This window comes from Schistocerca americana, chromosome 5 (assembly GCF_021461395.2).
Source record: "Schistocerca americana isolate TAMUIC-IGC-003095 chromosome 5, iqSchAmer2.1, whole genome shotgun sequence".
NCBI lineage: Eukaryota > Metazoa > Arthropoda > Insecta > Orthoptera > Acrididae > Schistocerca > Schistocerca americana.
In genome coordinates, this window is record NC_060123.1 from 359,889,452 (window position 1) to 359,912,635 (window position 23,184).

A 23,184-nucleotide genomic window follows, 5' to 3' on the forward strand; every position below is an offset into this window, starting at 1 on the left:
TGAGTTGCCATGAGCTTTTCAAGTATCGTCAAGGAAACGTTCGAACTTAACGTTACCACTCAACGCATAGGTCACTGTCAAATGTCTCACACTTCCTTTCGGAAAGGGCCATCACGGAGACGTTTGGGATTTCACATGTGACAGTTGTGCAAAGTCTGAGTTTGAGAAAATTAATGTTTACTAATAATTATGTCACTAAAGCCTTTCCAACCGTCTATCCCATTGCCAGTCACTATCTGAACTATGAACCCGGGTACAAATCACCGCGATATTCCACGTGCTTTCCGTTTCTGTTATTTATTATAGTTATTGTTTATTATAGGAACCGTCAGTTAATGGTTCCTTAAAGTCTGACTCTGTTTTCAAGTGCATAACAGATTTCTGTAATTCTTATAGTAATTTTTCGTAAATTCAGATTATCACCTGAATGAACGTTTAATGCCATTTCGTTGCATAAAAACTAAAATTTCTTCTAGCAGTAAAATTATATTGTTTTTTTAATGAATACACAAAACAGTTTATTTAAACATTTAGTGTAAGTATATCCAGAGTCGTATCAATATTGTTTCACTGTCCTTCTGCTCCAATTGCATTCGTTACGCGTGACGTACTCGTAAATTACTCACAACGTATATTTAACGTAAGATTTACCCGACTGTTTGCCAAAAAATGGATACCTACGTTTCCTATTGTCTACTGGATGCAAAATAACTAAGACTATTAATGTATGAAGATGGTTACATTTTCGAATAAACCTAAACTACTGCCATTGCTAAGATAGGAAATGCTTGATCGGTAAACATATTGTTTCGTCCGACTGTAAGGATTTTCGCAGATATTTATAAGAGCAGATTTGTCGAGATTTGCTTTAACGTCATTCTCAAATCTACAGCTCGAGATTTATTTTAACGTCGTTATGAAGTCTATAGCTTTCGAATTGGAAAGACTACTGAAAACTAATGTGACTGTTGTGGTCGGGCCCACAGTTACAACTAATACGAGACGTATTATAATTTGCTTATTTCTCTTTCAGCTTTCATCGAGCAATGTAAAATAATAATAAATCTTATCCATTACCAAAAACATTATAGGCAGATAAGGCTTTTGTTCACGCACGAAAAGACGATTGTGTTGTCAATGATTTAAATTTATAGCTATTGTTGATAAGGAGCCTTTATTTGTATTCAACAACTGCTATTAACTGCCAATAAAAACATTGCCATAGTAGGCAACAAAACGCTTGTGATGGTGTTACACGATCCCAACAAATCTTACACAACAGGCTTAAAGTTCAGAAAAGGAACGTTAGATTTTGAAGCATAATATACTACTATATTCACAGTACAGTACAGTTTTTCATTGTCAGAATGTGGTAAGGTAGCTTTAAACAGTACAGGTACACGGCTTCATATAGAGCAGGCCCTGGCCTCGCGTGTAGGTTACTGCAATACCGGCACCCCTTTAAGTGCAGAGCTCGTCGACAGAGGGCAGGCAAGTGTGGTCTCTCTCAGCACATTACGATATCGTTAGCTCCACAAGCAGCATAGGAAATGAGAGAAAGCTTGGAATTTCTAAGTGGTGTACACCACTTTGTAAAGTGTCTAAACAAGATTTTTGTGGCATTGGTGACACACGTGGTTCAAACGTGACATTTCATGCACACTTGTTCACGTATTAACAATGATTCTTTTTACGTATCTCTATCCAATTTCACTGTATTGAAGTAACGGAAGCAAAACTCGAATGCCGAACTATACATGAGCACCAAACTGTGTTCAGTACCTAATAATATGTAACTTATTTCATCTGAAACACAGAAAAAAAAGAAAAGTGTAGTTTGTAGTTTTTTAATATAGCGTAACACCTGTAAGTGAATCCATTTACAAAACAGTATCGTACATTTTATTCTAAGCAACTCTTCGTTGTGGTTAGAGTTGCTTTTGTTAGGAAATTTTGCCAGAAATGAAGGAATGTGAGGGCCTTGAACCTCACTGACGTCATGTAATTAGTAATCATGAATGGATCATCGTCTTCACGTTGCCGACCGTTCATAATTTTTTGGATACGTCACATTCTGAGCATGACGACAGTGTTCATGCAGACGCAATGTGACGTAATAGGGGGGGGGGGGGGGGGGGAACTGCAACGATTCTCCAGTCTTCTGGATGAGATAACAGATTTCTGAAACCTTCTTCTGGGCAATATTGTCATGAACGTAACGAAATACTGTGGCTCCTAGATTTGGATTTCCTGGTTGATATCACCTCAAAATAAATGAGCTAAACGTCAAATTGGAAGGGAAAATCACAATATTTCAGCCATGATAGGTACAATAAATGCTTTTCAGAGGAAACTAAAATTATCGAATATAAATGCAAAACGAAATTCTGTCTTTCACTTTGCAGCATTGAATTCAATTATGGAAACCATAAATGTCGACGAAAGTGATATCCGTTTCGTTGAAATCCTAGTGACAAAATTTAGTAACAGGTTACAAAGTTTTCAACACTTGAACCAGTGATTATTTTTATTAATAATCCATTCGTTACAGTTGACGTTACTGAACTTGGGCGTAGGATGTATAAAATATTCGAAAATTGTAATTTTAAAGAATTATAAGTTGAAATTTCAAACCTTGAATAACATATATTTCTGAAGCCATGTTGTGCAACTTCAAGCAGTTTCTGGACTCTGGTGGACAGGAATAAATATCACACGATTGTCAATGTTGCTTTGAAAACTTTTTCTCGAATTGGGTCGACATATCTTTACTAGATCGCATTTTCATCTGTGAATGCCATTAAGATTAATTACCGATCCAGCCTGAATAACTCACATCTAGATGGCGCATTAAGAACAGTTTCTTCCAGCTACACACATGATATTTTGCACTTTACAGTGAACATGCAGCAAGAAACTTCTCTTTAACTGTCCATTGTATATGCAAGCAATTTTAATTGCAAAGCTTTGCAATACTTTTGCACAACTACACGTTTGTAGTAGTAGTACTAGTGGTAGTAGCACTATTAGTAGCAATATTAAAATAGTGATACTGATGGTGGCGACCTTAGCACTACCTTAGCTATGAGTTCAGTGCGTTCGAGGACACAAGAAAGTTGGAAAACACTGGCGCACATCTTTAAAAATAGCGTTTTGTGTGAGGAACATTTTTCTCGTGTGGTGTTCTTTCTACGTAGTTCAGTACGTGTCTCGCATGTAAGGTGGCGGTTGCAGAGTTAACGGATTCACGACGTTTTAGTCCAATGTGTAGAAGTAATATTCAGCTTAGAACAGACTGGAAATGCCGTGGAGTTATACCGGAACCAAGGTAGCCCCTGAGGGCCGGCGACCCATGTTACACCACAGAGGACGAGGTTGTCTATGCCGAAGGCTTACCAAAAGCACGATGGTGAAATGTGTGTGTGAAATCTTATTGGACTTAACTGCTAAGGTCATCAGTCCCTAAGCTTACACACTACTTAACCTAAATTATCCTAAGGACTAAGGACAAACACACACACCCATGCCCTAGGGAGGACTCGAACCTCCGCCGGGACCAGCCGCACAGTCCATGACTGCAGCGCCTCAGACCGCTCGGCTAATCCCGCGCGGCAGCACCATGGTAAACACCGGCTACTTACATACAAGATAATGGAAACAGACATTCCGAGCAATAATTCGTGCAAAGGGAGCTCGAGTCACGGCCCGCAGGAAGTATCACTACGCCAAAACCTGACTGGCTGGAGACACCTATTTAGGAAATAGAACCTGCCACGAAGTTCAGTTCACGCCGGATGCCGACCTCGTGTACTGCGACCGTTGAAGCTTACGTCTTCGTACCTGAATTGGATTGTTACTAGTGTGTGTGTGTGTGTGTGTGTGTGTGTGTGTGTGTGTGTGCCCGCATCTCGTGGTCGTGCGGTAGCGTTCTCGCTTCCCACGCCCGGGTTCCCGGGTTCGATTCCCGGCGGGGTCAGGGATTTTCTCTGCCTCGTGATGGCTGGGTGTTGTGTGATGTCCTTAGGTTAGTTAGGTTTAAGTAGTTCTAAGTTCTAGGGGACTGATGACCATAGATGTTAAGTCCCCTTAGTGCTCAGAGCCATTTGAACCATTTGTGTGTGTGTGTGTGTGTGTGTGTGTGTGTGTGTGTGTTTGTGTGTGGTAGTGTGAGTGTGTGTGTGTGTTGCACGAACCTTCGTGGAAAATTAGAAGTGAACTTTTGTTAGCCTCAATTAGGAGACTTTTACTGGCATCGTTATTGTTACCTTTCGTATATTGTTCAGTCATCAACCTTGTGAACTTGCACCAATAAAAGTTGTGTTTGTGAAAAATTGCGAATTGTCAGTCTCAACAGGTGGGATAAAGGAAAAGGGATTCATGATTGGGCTTAACGTCCCGTCCACGCCTACAGTAACAAGACAAGCTCGGATTGGGGAAGGCTGGATAATCAAATCATCTGCATTGGCCTTTCACGGGAGCCATCCCAATAGGAACCTTAAGGGATTTAGAAAACCTCAATCTGGACGGCCGGACTAAGTTTTGAGCTGTCATCGGCTCGTAGACAGATTCAATTTCTCTAAGCTACGCCACGTCTCTCGATTTTGTGATTCTCGGCTGACCGTAGCATGGTGACAGGTCAACAGCACAACTCACTTTTAAAAGTTGGCACAGTTGCGTGTGACTGATACCACAGACACCCTTACAACAGCACTATACACCTTATTATCGAGACGTTGAATACTACACTGAAGAGCCACAGGAACTGGTACACCTGCCTAACATCGTGTAGGGCCCCCAAAAGTGCGCAGAAGTGCCTCAACACGACGTCGAATGGACTCGACTAATGTCTGGAGTAGCGCTGAAGGGAACTGACATCATGAATCCTGCAGGACTGTCCATAAATCCGTAAGAGTACGAGGGGGTAGAGATCTCTTCTGAACAACTCGTTACAAGGGATCCCAGATATGCTCAATAATGTTCGTGCCTGGGTAGCTTGGTGGACAGTTGAAGTGTTTAAAATCAGAAGTGTATTCCTCGATCCACTTTGTAGCAATTATGGAAGTGTGGGGTGTCACACTGTCCTGCAGGAATTGCCCATGTCCGTCGGAATGCACAATGGGCATGAATGTATGCAGGTGATCAGACCGGATGCTTACGTACGTGTCCCCTGTCAGAGTCGTATCTAGACGTATCAGGGATCCCATATCATTCCAACTGCACACGCCCCACACCATTACATAGCCTTAACCAGCTTGAACAGTCCCCTGCTGACATGCAGGGTGCATGGATTCATGAGTTGTCTCCATACCGTCCGACCAGGCATCATGTTTCCAGTCATCAACAGTCCAATCGCGATGTTGACGGGCCTAGGCGAGCAGTAAGGTTTGTGTCGTATTCACGGTAGAGTCGTGAAATGGTCGTACGGGAAAATCTCCACTTCATCGCTATCTTGGATATGCTGTGTCCCATCACTCGTGCTCCGTCTATAACACCACTTTCAAACTCACTTAAACTGTAGCAGCAGCAAGCGACCTAACAACTGCGTCAGATACTTGTCTTATATAGTCGTTGCCGACCTCAGTGTTATATTCTGCCTGTTTACCGACCTATGTATTTGAATATGCATGCCTATACCACTTTCCTTGCCGCTTAAGTGTAATTCCTTATCGTTTGACTTTCCGATTGAGCAGGTAAATTCATATTTAATTACTTATAGCGATTCTTCACAGGAAGCAATCTCCAGTTGGTGAAGGCAGATGGCCAGCCAGGATGGTCGAGCGGTTTTAGGCGCTTCAGTCTGGAACCGCGCGACCGCTACGGTCGCAGGTTCGAATCCTGCCTCGGGCATGGATTTGTGTGTTGTCCTTAGGTTAGTTAGGTTTAAGTAGTTCTAAGTTCTAGGGGACTGATGACCTTACAAGTTGAGTCCCATAGTGCTCAGAGCCATTTTTTGAAGGCAGATGTTTCGGTTTTCATGCCATCATTGGGAAATCGACAAGCTCAAATCCTACAGAATTTTAGAGTCGTGCTCAGGAACTGTAATATAGGACATCGTTCAGTATTAATAATTGGAGTGTATATGTGATGTTCATGTGTTACTTAAATTTACAGCGCTAGCGATCCCACACACACAGATGTTATCATCACTATCACCTTGTGCGTAACGTAAAAGATCTGGGATGAAAGCAGTTTCCAGCTGGTCTCCCATTCATTATTTTATGTACAGCAATATTATTCACCGCATGCTCAAGAAAATGCTGTTTAACATCACCATCGTTGTTCCTTAGTCGGCTTTTTAACAGCTGGTAACGATGCGTTATTTCCTTTGCATTTATAACTTACGATAACCGCCACCAGAAACTTCAAAACATTGATATAAAGTGCTTAGTAATATCAGTGTCGTCTTCCTCCTTCTTTCATATTAATGGAACACAAATGACGTGGGAGAGTACAGAAAGGGAGCTACCGCGTATATTTGCCTTATTCTCCGCTGAAAGATAATCATTGCCTCTTGCAAAATACACAAGCACGGGTCATTTGTCGTTTCAGCACACATATGAGAAACTCCAAGCATGTCTAAGGGTTTGTTACGTAGTAGTTCAATTGGACTACATAAAAAACTTAAAGCAAGGGAGACGAAGTCGAGCAAAGTGCTAACTGGGTAATTATCGTTTCTATACCAACCGTTTGCTGAAGGATGAACGCCAATTTTCAAAAGGTTAGAGGGTGACTGCGACTTGCGCAGTCGTCATGTTTCGTATTTCAAAAGGTTATAAATTAAAATTGCTGTGAGGAAATTCTGAACAAAAACGAGGTACAGGGGAAACCTCATGGTTTTCAACAGTGACTCCTTGTATTTTAGTTGTGGTTGTACCGATGTATGTGAGTATGTTGCTTAAGGCGTGTTACCTATAGTAATCAAGCTTTTTATGACCTGATGTTTCTAAACAGTCGAAGCTGATAATTTGGTTTATAATTTGCTTTGAAGACTAATAAGAGTGGTAATGTATACAGCCTGAAAAATACAAAAAAGGAGGAATACGATTGACACAGAAACTGTACAACATTTCAACTATGGTTTCTAAATTATACACAGATTTCATTTAGTTTTAGTCCGGAAAATTTCACATTAACTAGTGTTAATTGAAAAGAAACTTTATGTCCTCGATTTGTCTCAACACTTTGGGTGCTATGCTATACTGTTTCCTTAGGTTTGTGCTATGAATTTTAAAAGACATTTTGTGAAATTTTTCTCACATGGAAATATTCTCGTTAGACAGAGACGGATATTGAGATCGTGACGAAAATGGTCACTGTTATCATTTAGACAGCAGAGTGTCTGCAGAGTCTCTAAATGCAGGGAGTACAATTCTGTGCGGCCACGGTCTTATCACTGGCACGTTTCACTACGGCTAGTCGCGACACTGCATTTGGTCCACACACACCCTGAATTTCACGATGAATCTGCGTGGAATTTATACGCTATGGCCACAAGAATCGTACTGCACGACGTACCTTAACTTCGGAGTACGTTTGCAGTAACCGCGCCATTTCACTACCACACTCTGGTGCACCTGTTATCCATACTAGAGCAGAACTTTGTCAGCAAAAAACCGGAAACATGCAGACTCTCCTGACAATGTGCCACCCTGGTAGCGCAATGCTCCTAGCGTGGGACAACATGTGTTTTCTGAAGTTCCTACAGGTTTACGTCGGCACGAATTTCTTCAAGTCAGTCACAGTTACAATTTTCACGCAGTAGCATTCATGAAAATCGAACAGAGGACGAGGAGGGCGTTAGTGTTTAACATCTCGTACACATTGAAGACATTAGAGACGGAGCACAAGCTCGGATTATGGAAGGATCGAGAAGGAAAGCGGACGTACCCTTTAGAAAGAACCATCGCGGCGTTTGCCCTAAACGATTTAGGGAAATCGCGGAAAACCTAAATCAGGGTGACCGCACGCGGATTTGAATCATCGTACTACCCAATGCGAGTCTAGTGTGCCAACCACTGTGCTACCCCGCTCCGTTTCTGCAAAATCGCATCTACCCTGTCCACAGTAGGGCAGCTGACACTTTTAAAATTATTGGGAATCATATATACTGATATTTAAGAAAAACATCATTGTCGACGCTCGATATACCTAAATAAGTATCGATATATTGGCGAAAAAGCCACCAAAATAGCCACTACAAAAATATCGGCTGCGCGTTGTAAATATACTGCCAGTTTTAGAGCTGTGTATTTAAGTACTGAGTTATTATTACATATTCTGTAAATCAAGACGCTAGTAGCCTCCATATCCCCTCGGAGCAAGACCTGAAAGGAAAATGATGCACGTTCACGCTTGGCGATAACCAGTTTGTTAACTATGGTAACTACCTGTAAGTAGCACAATAAAAGGTATCTGACGGGTCCATCGTTCGGTTTCGTCACATATCGGATTTGTCCGGAACACTTCAGGACGACTTCCCTGGCTTTTTCGTTTCTGCAAACTCCAGCGACCTAGCAGCTATAGTGCAAAACCTGCTTGGTGAAGCTAAACGTTGCAGTATCTGTTGGTAGCGTCGAGCGCTGACTACGTCAGCGTTTCCACTCACAAGTCTCGGCCCACAGGAACGACCAGTCTCTACTTGCGTTAAAAATTGTTTTCTAACACAACTGGTGCACTGTTCCTTCATATCGGAAATCTTGTTATTCCATTTACAGCGCCACCCACCAGTGCAATCGGAGTTCTTCTTGTGTGCCACATGTATTTGCTTCACACAGTCAAAGAGAAAGATAGGGCGTGATGAAAGCTAAAAAGTAGGAAGACAGTGAAAGTAAAATTATGTCCTACTACAACTTCAAAAGAATAACTTCAAATATTTTCCAAAAATTGTGAAAAAATATAAAGTAAAAATATCGGCACTCGGTATTTCCGTTTTGACACAGATATATCGATATATCCGAAGAAATGTAATCACCTATAGATATCGACATATCTTGGAAAAATAACGATATGTACTTATTTTATCATCAGCCTTAGACTACACTACGTCATTCCACTCGCAGCCATATGTCTTCTACGTTCACTCTTGTTCGCTGCGGACAGTATTCATATTTTTACAAGTTTATTTAAAAAGTTGCTACCCTACAGAAGAATTATAATAATACGTGAGGATGTATCAGGACTCTGGGGTATCTTGAAAGAAAAGGACACACAGAGCGTGAGGAGGGAAGGTGCTGATTGCGACACCTTAAAACTTCCAATACTATTCCTCTGATCGCTGTAGGCGGAGGCAAGGCGGGTGCCAAATCTGGTAGGGCGGCTATTCTGCTAATTCATACTTCACATACATTCGCTTCTGCATTGCCAGAGCACGTTTTTAGCCAAGTGTTTTACTCTGACGAAAGATATTTATTTGTTTTCGATACTCGGCCTCTTCTCGCGTATTTTTTCATGCGATTGTTCCATAACGTATGACCAGCATTACCAGATTAATAATGTACACATTCCATGACAACAACAATAATTTCGTTTTCTCTCTAGCATAATTGGCAATAACACTTCAGATAGAAATAGAAGTTGTGCACTTGGGAGTTTAGCCACTGGCATATCCCTACTACTAGGATTGCTAGTTTGCTTCTGGCGTTAAGTGGTGGATCCATATCTCCAGCACGTAACTCCAATTGAGCAAAAAATTTTCTTCGGATCTTTTCAATCGTTTCTGAGACATCAATTTTCTTAGGACTTGGGGTGAGCAATCAACGAGTGCAACCCATACCTCAAAAACATATTTGCCATAGTCAGTATTTCGTGTGAAACACATCGTACTCCTATACGTATTTGTTGGCCTTCTCGACGTATTCGAGTGATAAAATCTTCTAGGGTGATCAGCCAAGTGGTGGCGTCATCATATGACAACGTTTCGATGAATGGCGTACGCATATTGTACACTTACTTCCGACATGGGCATGGTGGAAATTAACTGCACATACCGATCAGTCGGCGATGGTGTGATAACATTTCGTTTCGTGTGCCTCCTCAGCTGTAGCGGCTGTGCCAACGGCCTCGCCACTGTGGTAACACCGTTTCCTGTCAAATCGCGCTGTTGAAGGGGTCTGCCCGCATCTCGTGGTCGTGCGGTAGCGTTCTCGCTTCCCACGCCCGGGTTCCCGGGTTCGATTCCCGGCGGGGTCAGGGATTTTCTCTGCCTCGTGATGGCTGGGTGTTGTGTGCTGTCCTTAGGTTAGTTAGGTTTAAGTAGTTCTAAGTTCTAGGGGACTTATGACCACAGCAGTTGAGTCCTATAGTGCTCAGAGCCATTTTGAAGGGGTCTGCCGAGCGCTATTGGCAAGCGGGGTCACTCAGCCTATGTGATGCCAATAGAGGAGTTACTTGACTGTAAAGTAGCGGCTCCGGTCACGAAAACTGTCAGCGGCCGGGAGAATGGTGTGCTGACCTCATGCCCGACCATATCCGCACCCAGTGACGTCTATCGGCTGAGGATGACACGGTGGGTCGGTCGGTATCGTTGGGCCTTCCGAGATTTATTTGAACGTGGAATGGTGCTTGTCTTGATACATGTTGAAAGTTAAGTGGACCAACGAAGTAGGAATGAGGAGGTTCTCTGCAGAATCGGGAAGGAAATGTATACATGTAAAACACTATCAAGAAGAAGGGACAGTGTCTTAGGACATCTGTTAAGACATGATCGAGTAAATTCCATGGTACTAGAGGGAACTGCAAAAGGTAAGTACTCTGTAGGAAAACAGAGACTGGAATACATCCACCAAATAGTTGAGAACTTATGCTGTCTCCACACCCCTTCACACCGCATCAGTATGACGCCATATAGCAGAGGATGACACGGCGGTCGACCGGTCCTGATTGGCCCATCAGTGCCATTACCCAGATCTTTGTTTGCATTTTTTTTCTTTACAACACTGCACTTGAAAAATCCGGTTGGACGTTACTGTTCTGCAAATCCAAATAGACACTTGGCTCGCTTTATGTCGTATGTCCTACCAACACACATATTCCTGCTGCTCCCATGAGGCTCGATAGTAGGGACTTCAGTTGTAAATTATTTTGTTTCAGAGCACAGGGCATGTCTTCATATCAATGTTCCACTTAGATGTGTTTGTTATTCACTTTATTTGAAATCCGTTTCCAATCTTTTATGGCGTCGCCTTCAGGCACAGTTGTCGAAACGAAATACAGCTGTAAATGGTAAGTAATGTTGACTTACCACAGAATCCTCTGTTGCGGGCACGGATCCATCTGGAGAGGGAGGTGTGGTTAAGGAGGGGGAGGGAGATATGAGAGAGAGGGCGGGGTGGCCCATGATTCCCCATCGTCACGTATGTTTAAGTAGAAGAGCTTACATTTTTACGTACATCTATTTCCTAGTCTGTTGAAAAAAATTCGGAAGATAAAATGGGTTGGGAACAGTCTAAAATTTACATGTCATTCTAGAAAGTTACAAGCTATGTTTAACACAGGACAGGTTTCAGTTGATCGCTATTGAGCTAGGATGGAGATCAGCTTTTTGACTAATCAGTAGCTAGGTAAAGGTGCTCATTCACTGGCTGACAGTACTTGATGTCAACAACAAACCGAACACGCTTCGTAAGTCCACAGGTAGAACAGGCAAACGACAGGATGCTGAATCAGACAGGATAAGAAGCTAAAGATTTTCCAAGGATTAAAGTAAAAGAATCACTGACCTTCGTGATCATGAGCACATATGCCTGAATAAAACAACATTCATCTTATTTGCACGCTCGCACAGCCGTAGTCTGCAGACACGTGTTGAAAATGTTGCAGGTGCGTGAGCTGCTGATAATGGTGAGTGCAGAGTTCGATTTCACATTATACATCTTCTCGTTCTTGTAAGTTATATTTTGTGTGTCGTTCTTTTTGTTATTAAATCCCATACATGTGTGTTACGTTAGAAGTGGGAGCATCAGCATAGTACGTTTTGGGGAGCCAGTGGTGGAGAGAGTGAGGACTTCTGACCGCTACTCCAAAAGCCAACACTGAGTCGGCACTTACTCCATTGTAATAAGTCCGGTACTGTCTAATGTTATTTTAAATACGTCTTTGACAGTAGAAACTATGTATTCAAAACAGTTTACTGATGCGCTGTTATAGTATTACGGCCGTGTGGCGACAAGGTATACTTGCCGGTGTATCTCTTTTGAATAACTATGCCCAATATCCTGAAGATGAGACGACAAATGCCATGGAGTCAATAGCAAATAAAGCTAATAAGAAACACAGCGGAATGGAAATTTAGTATGAAGACAGCCTGTGTGCTTAAAAACACAACATACAACGTACCACTCGTATTACTCTTCAGTAGAAGGAGTACTGTAGACTATTTAGTACTAAGGCAAATAAATATAGCCAAATCCTGATTATAAATGTCTTTCAGACTGAGAATAAGCCGACTTCTCAATGGCAGTAAATTTCTAGTTGAAGGTGCAAGTATGTAGCTCTGTGAAACTATTCGTTCAATAGTATAGGAAGGTAGTACATCTTTCGTCGTAAACTTCGATTATTCGATAAATTACGGCTCAAAATTTGTGTAGCAACAACACTGTGGGTCTGTTCAGTAAACGATTATCCTTAAAGTACCCGTGATATGTTTCGAAATTGTTCTGCTCAACATTCGGTACTGGTCCAGGGCATTCTTAAGCACGTAGTTTTGGATTAAATACTTCCCTTTTTAACAACTTGCACACACAGGCAAGGGGAGATTTTGGAGAGGGTTTCAGAGAAATGACTTCCGCTTTTGATCAACACAGAATTCCAGTCCGCAGAATCACTTAGGCGGATGTACTGTGTGTATTGCGGAGCCCCCGTTGTGGGCGCTGTTAAACGTAGAAAGCGGTGGCCGTTCCGTGCCTCACGAAACGCCTGTAGACCGCGGCGGCTTTAGCACTCTCCCTTTTATCGACTGCCCTCCCGGTGCCCACAGCGATAAAACCGGCGTGTCCCTTATCGCTGCCAGATTTATGGTCGCTATCCGGCGTCCGTCACAAGCCTTAAACTGCTCGCTGTGTGTGTCCTCCCTCACAAGAAGATATATTACATTTGGGCTGGATATCTATAAGCTTCCTTTCATTGGGTGTTAAAACAGGAAAGATTTAGACACACGCGCTGACCCTTTCCGTGGAACGAGCAGTTTCACGCTACCTGATGTGTGATTTTACGGTGCTGATCATTGGAACTGAGACGGAATCATGGGCATGGGCAGTGGAACGTACAAACAATCGAACTTACTAATAAAAACAATCATATAATTACAATTCCCGCTCGAACTACTAAATTACAGCAGCCCAAAGTGCCATAGCTTGATAGCTTAGGTACAACCAGTGACAAGACAGATCGATCTCAGTCTTCAAGACCATTAACAGGCGTTTACAAATGACTATCGATAAATTCCAGTTTTTACTATCTAATATTCAATACTACCTCCTCAAGCTCATAAATGACAACCACATGTGCATTCTTATATATTCGGCCAATAGTGCAACAGCGCACTAAAACTAAAAAAACGATTCAATGTGATAACTTCAGTATAACGGTATGTCGGTGCCAACAGTACTGTATTGTGTACTGCTTCGAACACAACGGTAAAGAGAGGGAGCTATAGAATGCTGCCGCAAATGTCGTCGTAGGGAATTTGGGTAGCAGAAACGATTAGCGAACACGTAAATACATTAAACAGAAGTTTTTCTTAAATTGTAGCTTCCTTCAAGCCTTGCAAAGAAACTTTGCAAAAGAACAAACAGCAATAAAATCCAGCTATTACAAGAACCAAACTGAGAGTGTCGTGTAGTGTGAGACACCTTCTACTAATGCAAAAGCGAACTGTCGAAAGCTGGCTAGGACAGAGGACTGTCGAAGACTGCGACCGAGAGTAGGTTGTGTAGCTGCCGTCGGCCACCTTGTATCTCGGCGGCAGTGGGAACTCGTAATCGCTGGCTTAGGAGGGGCGCGTCAGCGGATGTGCCGTGTTCCCGTGCGTCCGCTGTCGGTACCTGGGAAACGTGCGTTTCCATTGCCAGCTGTGAGGCGCCGGTGGGGGTGGTATTGATCCGTGATACCGTACACTGAGTATTTAAAAGCACTTTAAACAAATAATACTTTTGGTAGGATATTACACTTTTAACATTAACTGAAAAGCGTACAGTACCAACAGAAGTAACCTTTTCAGAAGACACTAAAAAAAACTCCGTCCGAATAGGCCATGAAAGCCCAACGGAACCGACCGGCCGCCGTGTCATCCTCAAACACAGGCGTCAATATGGCTCTAAACACTATGGGACTTAACATCTGTGGCCATCAGTCCCCTAGACTTAGAACTACTTAAACCTAACTAACCTAAGGACATCACATACATCCATGCCCGAGGCAGGATTCGAACCTGCGACCGTAGCAGCAGCGCGGTTCCGGACTGAAACGCCTAGAACCTCTCGACCACAGCGGCCGGCGACAGGCGTCACTGGATGCTGATACGGAGGGGCACATGATGAGCAACCGCTCTCCCGGCCGTATCTCAGTTTCCGAGACCGGAGTCACTGCTTCTCAATCAAGTAGCTCCTCAGTTTGCCTCACGAGGGGTGAATGCACCCCGCTGGCCAACAGCGCTCGGCAGACCGTATTACCACCCATCCAAGTGCTAGCCCAGGCCAAAAGCGCTTAACTTCGGTGATCTGACTCCAACCGGTGTTACCAGTGCTCAAGGCCTTTGGCTAAAAGACACTAAGGTTAATATTAATTCACAAGCAAAGGGGGCGATGCAGGAGCCAGAAAACCCCTCAACTTATACTAACCACAAAAACACGAAACGGCGCAGGTTGAGTATATACTATTTTATTCTGGGAGGCCACCTCTTACCAGAACAACAAACGACACATACTGTCTAGGGCCACAACTCAGAAAAACAACGCCGTAACGAAACCAAATGCTCGAAGAACAACGCTGCCCAGACATCGACCGGGCGCAATGTTACGTTCCAGTCACAATACTAAGCTCACACAGCGGTAACTAACACACTGAACAACCTATACCGGTAATAGAGATACTGTTGAATACCGCCAAATACCTAACGCATTCCATTCCGCCACTTCCTGCAGGCTAATTCCATTGGCAGTCACAAGTGACAGTCATGCTACCATGTTACAGTCACTGCCACATATAGATTTATCGAACGTAACACGCACAGCTTGCACGAGTACACATTCCTGCGTACACAGGAGGGCGAGAGAAAAATAGAGACAGGGAGAGAGAGAGAAAGAGAGAAAGAGAGAGAGAGAGAGAGAGAGAGAGAGAAAGAGAGACAGAGAGAGACTGTCACTTGCTAACTGCGCCCTTGTTCTCCCACGGCTATCCGATGTTGCACCTGTCCACTTCAGCCGGCTTACTGCTACCGACACCACGCACCAGTCAATGCTACGCCCACTTAATCGTTTTGCTAAGAGAATCCTCAGCCACAGCAGCACTTGCAGCGACACTTCTCTAGATTCGGTAACCAGAGTCATTTTCCGAACATGTCAAAAATTAAAATGTCAATAAAAATAGCTAACTACGAAGTTATACCTACAAGGGAACCTCCCCATCGCACCCCCCTCAGATTTAGTTCTAAGCTGGCACAGTGGCTAGGCCTTGAAAAATTGGACACAGATCAATCGAGAAAACAGGAAGAAGTTGTGTGGAACTATGAAAAAAATAAACAAAATATACAAACTGAGTAGTCCATGTACAAGATAGGCAACATCAAGGAGAATGTAAGCTCAGGAGTGCCGTGGTCCCGTGGTTAGCGTGAGCAGCTGCGGAACGAGAGGTCTTTGGTTCAAGTCTTCTCTCGAGTGAAAAGTTTACTTTCTTTATTTTCGCAAAGTTATGATCTGTCCGTTCGTTCATTGACGTCTCTGATCACTGTAATAAGTTTAGTGACTGCGTTTTGCGACCGTACCGCAAAACCGTGCGATTAGTAGACGAAAGGACGTGCCTCTCCAATGGGAACCGAAAACATTTGATCGCAAGGTCATAGGTCAACCGATTCCTCCACAGGAAAAAACGTCTGATATATTCTATACGACACTAGTGACGGAATGTGCGTCACATGACAGGAATATGTTGTACACTTGTTGTAACTTGTACCTTGCCCGATTTAGGTTTTCTTGTTGATGTGATAATCACTCCCAAAAAAAGTGATGAAAACATACGAGTTTGTCAAATAAACCGAGACAAATGAATGCAACAGTTTCACAGTCGCACACTTTTCCCTGTGGTCTGTGAAAACATATGGTTTTAACGTTTTCAAATTTTTCCGTGTGTAGACCGTCAAATCCTACACATGTCCAAGCAAATCTGAACATGTCCTGGAATTTTGGAGAGCGAAGTTGATTATGTGTGAGTGCCTGAACTTTGATAATTGTCTGAAAATACAAAATTAAACTTTTTTTTTTAATTAGTTCAGTTATGAGTAGGTGGAGACAAGGCGGGCAGGGGTAGGAACCCGAGGCCTGGCCGCGATGTCTCACCCCTCCCGTCCCTTAATCACTCCCTCAAAGGAGCTTTTTGATTTTTTTTATTAGTATTATTATTTTTTTTACCAGGAACAGGGTAAATGAACAAAGTATCTTTATTGATACAAACTTAAACACAACCGAAATGCCATCCTTCCGGCGGAAATAACACAAGACATTATACTCGTACAAGGCAAGAAATTTTTTTTATGAACAAGGTGTAGGAAAAAAAGAATAATAATACTGATGTAAGCTAATAGGTGTGAATCAATATACAGTGGAGTGAGGGAAAAACCAGTGTGTTCTGGTATAGTGCATAAAAGAAAGGAGGCGCGTGTCCATGCTCCTACTCCACTGTGGGTTACAATATAGAAAGTAGCGCGGGGAGTCTCAGATGTCAGTAGGGGGCCGGGAGTGCTGTCGGCGTGTGGCACCATCCAACTGAGCGGGGGTGAAGTAAAGATCGCATGTAGGTAATTGGCGAAGAATCGCGGTCGGTGTTCGACTTCACTGTGGGCGGTTTGTAAGTACTGCCAGAAATCAAGGCGTGATTTGTCGCCGTCACTATGCATGTAGGTGATCGTTCATCCCTTGACCCATACAATCGCATGATTTTTGGTGGCGGGGAAATAAGTATTCTCAGGATGGTTAAAAGTGCATGGGTCAATCAAGTCCGGCGGAACGCGGAGGGAACAGGCAACGAACTGTCGGGAAAGTTGGCAGACTTCACTGATGGCAGCACAAGTCAGTTGATGGACATCGTCATCCCTGAGGTGGCAAATGGAACAAAGTGGAGAGTCCGTTAGTCCGATGGCGTGAAGACGATGATTTGTGGTGACTTTTTCATTTGCGACTTGGTACTATGTTGCTCGGACGTTGGAGGGAAGAAAAGGCTGGTGGATATGACGCCAGACCTTGGGCCACCGCCTGGACGGATGTCTCAGTTCGATATTGTTGCTGGATATGGAACGAAGCAATGGGCTGTAAAAATCTTTAGGTCGAGGAGAACGCGTGGTCGATAAGTGTGTGTGAGCATAACTGAAGTCGACGATGAAATCAGAAATGTGCGTGTGGTGTTATGGTCGCGGGCACAAGAATCTCCAGCAAGCTGCGCGTAAGGGAGGTGCCCCCGTTCCACTACTTGTGCATGGTGGACATGTACAAGAACGCCGCTCGGAGTGGCACATTGACAAGGCCGAGGCCTCCCGCTCGCGGGGGGAAGGGTGAGCGTGTCGTAGCGGACCTTAAAAAGCGTACCGGCCGTAAGAAAGTATCCGAAGGCAGCCTGGAGGCTGCGTCCAATAGTTGATGGCAGCGGGAGGACCTGTGCGATGTGGACCATTCTGGACGCCACATGTCGAATGAGGTATTGGACACGTTGTAAAGAATCGAGTCGTCGCAGAAGATTTTGTCGCACCGTCGTGCGGATGGTTTCGAGTGCATATCAAATCAAGTACCGTGTGTGTTTCACTCAGTGAGCGGATCAAGAGGAGGAGGTCGTCCGCTTACGCACCAGGTGACTTATTCAGAGCACCTTTTTTGATTGCATCGTGGACTTCGTCACGCGTAATTGGCTCCATCAGCTCGTCCGCTTCGTCGCTGGTGAGGGTGCGAGTTACTTGTGGTAACACAGACTCCTCAGCGTGGTTATTGGTAGTCTCCTTTTGGTACATTGTGCGGTAGTGGTCGACAAAGGCACTGACGATTTCGGCCTGGCAAGTGACGTGCTGGCCGCGATAGGTGTTGATCTCGGTGATGAGTTGTTGTCGTCGATGTTTCCTATCGGAGGCGATATGATGCATGGTGGGATGTTCTTGTTCCGCCGAATCATGACATCGGGTTCGCACCATAGCCCCCTGCAGTCTACGGCGTGGCAACGCTACAATTTGTGCCGTAATCCTGTTGCGTTCCCTCTGGGTGTCGGGGGTGGGCGGTTGGGCGTCCAGGTAGCGGAGAATGGCGTAGAAATAGTCGGTAGTGTGCCGGCGCCACGTAGCAACTTCCTTTCCATACTGAATCAAAATACGTCGAATGGCAGGTTTGGCACATTCCAGCCACCAGGTCAGGGTCGTGCAGTATTTAGGTAAGCGACGTTCACAGGTGGCCCAAGTCTCGGTAACACGATGAAGACATTCAGGTTCATGAAGATGGGAGATGTTTAGCTCCCACGGTGCACGACTACGCTAGACCACTTGCTTGGGGAAGAGAATGTTGCAGATGTAGGCGCAGTGGTCCGAAAAGGCCAGGGGCCAAAGTTCTGCATCTTGGACTGCAGGTGTGAGTTCCCGAGAGACGTAAATTCTATCAAGGTGGCTCGCGGAGTGACTCGTCTGGTAAGTATGTCCAGGCGCGTCGCCGTGCTGAACTTCCCAAGTGTCGTGCAGCAACAGATCTCGGACGACAAGATGCAGTTCTTGACAGGTGTTGTAGTGGGGCACTTGATCTTTAGGGTGCAAGACACAATTAAAATCGCCCCCAAACAAGTAATGGTCGCAGCGTCCAAGAAACAAAAGAGCGATTTCTTTTGAATAGAAGAGTGCCCTGTCGCGTCTGCGGGTGGAGCTTGACGGAGCGTAAATGTTGACGATACGCTTCCCCATGACGGTGACGGCCATGCCTCTGGCAGGTGGAAGGTATGTGATATCGGCCACTGGAATGCCTTCTCTGGCGTAGATTGCCACGCCGCGTCCCAGGTGGTCACCAGGAGAAGGATAAGTGTTATATCCCGCGACGTCTGGAAGTGTGGCCAAGTGTACTTCCTGTAGTAGCAGCGATTTGTTTATAAAGTTGGTGTGCAAGTTACGGCATTTCCTTACATGTTCTGCTCCTTCCCTCCTTGCTAGAAGCGGTTGACGTCGAAAGACTACGATTCATATTTTTACTTGGCAGTCTTTGCCATTCTGCAGTATTTCTTGCTCTGCGTTATTTACACTTCACTTTTTTCAGCTGTTTCTCATTCCGCGCAGTAACAGTGTTTATGTCTGTTCGTTTTCGTTCACGTTGTGAGTGTTGCCAACCTATGAAAGTACCTGTTTGTGTGTGTGTGTGTGTGTGTGTGTGTGTGTGTGTGTGTGTGTGTGTGTGTGACAGAGAGAGAGAGAGAGAGAGAGAGAGAGAGTTGGTGAAAATACATAAACACTATTACTGTGCAGAAAGAGAAACACTTTACGAAAGTGATGTGTAAATAATGCAAAGCAAGGAATATTGGAGAATGGCAAGGACTGAATGCTAACCACTTTTATATCCAAGCATGTAGTAAAACTTCACTCCGGTTTCAGTTCCCTGGCAGCCGTGTTCATGGTTCTGTAATTGTAGTGGCCAACATTGTTATAGGGCAGAGTTCATAGCGTACAGTCAACAACAAACCCGAAAAAAATGAGAAACCGCAGCTTCGGTAACATTCCAAGAAGGTTCTCTTATATTCTTGTGAAAGATGGAGTTCTTCATCGATAGAAAGGCTAAGATTAGTTTTCTGAAACCATAGGGTATTTCTACCACACAATATATTGTTCTGCAAGACTTACGGACGAAATATATAAGGTAACATAACTTATTAACTACTAGGTGGAAATGGATGAAATTGCAGGAGCATGTTACCAGAGGTCTCCCACTCGTGTACTGAAAGTTTTACGTCACACGACATCAGGCATGCGCCACTGTAGCGCCAAATGGGGCTGGCCCCACAACACGAGGCAGTTGAAGGAGAGGGAAAAATCGGCGAGTGTCCATCAGCGAGCAGTTACCTTGCACACTGCCAGAGTCAACACTTTGATGACTTTACACGAGGCCGAATCCTCGGGAAGCAGTCAGAAAGACGAAGTGTGATGAGTGTAGCCGAGGACTTCGGTATTACTTACAGAATTGTTTGACGCACATGGGGAGCGTTTCGAGCCACTGCCACGGATACTTGAAGGAGAGGAGTTTGTCGACCAGGGTCAACTACAGCAGCGGATGACCGATATCTTTTGCAGTAGGGAAGAAGGGACCGACGTGAAATAGTTAAAAATACTGCCAAGCGTACAATGTGACACTCCACTGTGGTGCATGGTGCTGGTCTCCTTACCCGAAGACCAGTAAGTTGTTTTGCGTTGACTTCCGCACGTCGACGGCACCGTTTGCGATGGTACCAAGAGCACAGGGACTGGACCAACGAGAAGTGGGATCCCCCTTCTCTTATGAGATCAGATTCAGGCTGAGTAACGATTCTGGATGTACCTCCATGTGGTGAGAGATAAGAACAAGTGTTGAACCAAGGAACGTTGTCGACCATGATCACTCCAGTTATCGAGGTGGTATGGTTTGGGGAGGCATTATGTAGCATGGGCGTACTAACCTCCGAATAGTTGAACACTGGGAATTCATCGATCAACATTATTGTAACACTGTACTCCCTACCAATATGTGTCTCTTACAGCGGTGCATTCGGTTCTGACTTCAATTTTATGAATACCAGAGGTGGACGAGTTCCTAAAAGTATAAGATTGTGGCTAGCATGGAAACACGTACAAGAGCTGTCCGTGATCATCACACACCCTATTACGGACCATGTCCCATCTTTTGTAATGTCCAGGAGATCTACACCAATCGGGGTGACGTCAATGTAATTATTGAGTGGATAAAAGGGTTGATTCGTCTCTATGCGGGCCGCTCCATTGGTTCTGTTGCCCCGACATCGGTTTCCAGATATTTCTAGGAACTTCTGATTATCGGCGCATCTGGGCTTTCTTCTGAGGAGAAAGATGAACAGCGAGTGCTTCATCTGACAGATATAGCGCTATCTGAATATCCATATCTTGTCACCTATTTTCAGTTCATGTTTTATATTTCTGATGCCTATGTGTTAAGTGCTTATGTTCTCTAAGAACTATGCCCATTATGCACCCGTACTATGTTTCTGTGCCGGCGGGGTTGGCCAGGCGGTTCCAGGCGCTACAGTCTGGAACCACGCGACCACTACGGTCGCAGGTTCCAATCCTGCCTCGGGCATGGATGTGTGTGATGTACTTAGGTTAGTTAGGTTTAAGTAGTTCTAAGTTCTAGGGGGCTGATAACCTCAGAAGTTAAGTCCCATAGTGCTCAGAGGCATTTTTTATGTTTCTGTGTTCCCCTTCCTATTCCTTCTCTTGTCTTCTAGAAAGGGTGCGTGAGAGTGAGTGTGTTTTTCGCATCATAATGCTTTGGTTCATGGGCACAGCTTGTTTTGATGGTAGTAGCAGTTTAATCAACATTTGTGTACAGGTTAAGTAAAGTTACGCGGAGTCAAAGAGACATTAGTGACCACTGGTCAGCAGCTATTTTGTACATTGGCACAGGTGGTAAATGGCTCGAATTTTCTCTGCCCGTTTCAAGTTCTAGCGTGTGGACACCCATCCGGTAGCATAGCGGTCACACTGTAGTCTTGGTTTTGGTTAGTGAGGAGACTATACAAGTCATCTCTTGTAGTGTATGTTAGGAACTTGGAATGTGTAAGATTTTGTTTAGATTGGGGTTGGAATGTGTTTCTTTCAGGTGTGACACTTACAAATCAAGCCACATAATTAATTTCAGTCAGGGAATGGTACCATATTTATGAATATTTCGTTTATTTAGTTTCATCCTATGTACTATCAGAATATAGCCACGCGAGAGTGTTTTAGCCAACCTGTATCTCTTATGTGTGAATGTACTGTATGTTTCCTGTATGTTCTTTTTCTTTTGTTTGACTTCATTTCATTTTGTGAATTTCTTGTTTCTTATAGCCTCCGAGATTGTATGATACCACTCATGTGTTTCTCATGTGCCATATTGAGCCTGTAGCTCAAGTAATTCATCTCTTTTTACTGCAGCCGTTTTAATAATCTTTCTCTTGAATGTGATTTTGTTTATTACGGATATCTTTTGCAAGGTCTGTGTCCTACGTTGTGTTTCTTATCTGAGTTACACCACGTAAATCCACGACACTCCGTGAGCTTTCAAACCAGTACAATCGTTTATTCACGTTCGTTGTAGAACTCAAACTGTATATCGCATGCTAAATTACTTTTATTCCAAATATTTCTGTATTTACTGTAATTCCTAAGCTTAGAATTTCTAAGTTGCTGATCAAGCGGTTAAATGGTACAACCAGTTACTCTCAGATCCAATGCGTACAAGTTTGGTGTACAGAAATATCCTTAGAGGTTCTAGTCTTCTCTTTGTGTGAATTGTTGGCAAAAATGCGCATGGGTGTATGCTTTCATGAAAGATTCGCCTTACTTATCCCACATACTTCCCACATGTAAAGGTATAATTGCTGAAGTACTTGCTATATTGTACGAGGGCAGTTCAATAAGTAATGCAACACATTTTTTTTCTGAAACAGGGGTTGTTTTATTCAGCATTGAAATACACCAGGTTATTCCCCAATCTTTTAGCTACACAACACTATTTTTCAACGTAATCTCCATTCAATGCTACGGCCTTACGCCACCTTGAAATGAGGGCCTGTATGCCTGCACGGAACCATTCCACTGGTCGATGTTGGAGCCAACGTCGTACTGCATCAATAACTTCTTCATCATCCGCGTAGTGCCTCCCACGGATTGCGTCCTTCATTGGGCCAAACATACGGAAATCCGACGGTGCGAGATCGGGGCTGTAGGGTGCATGAGGAAGAACAGTCCACTGAAGTTTT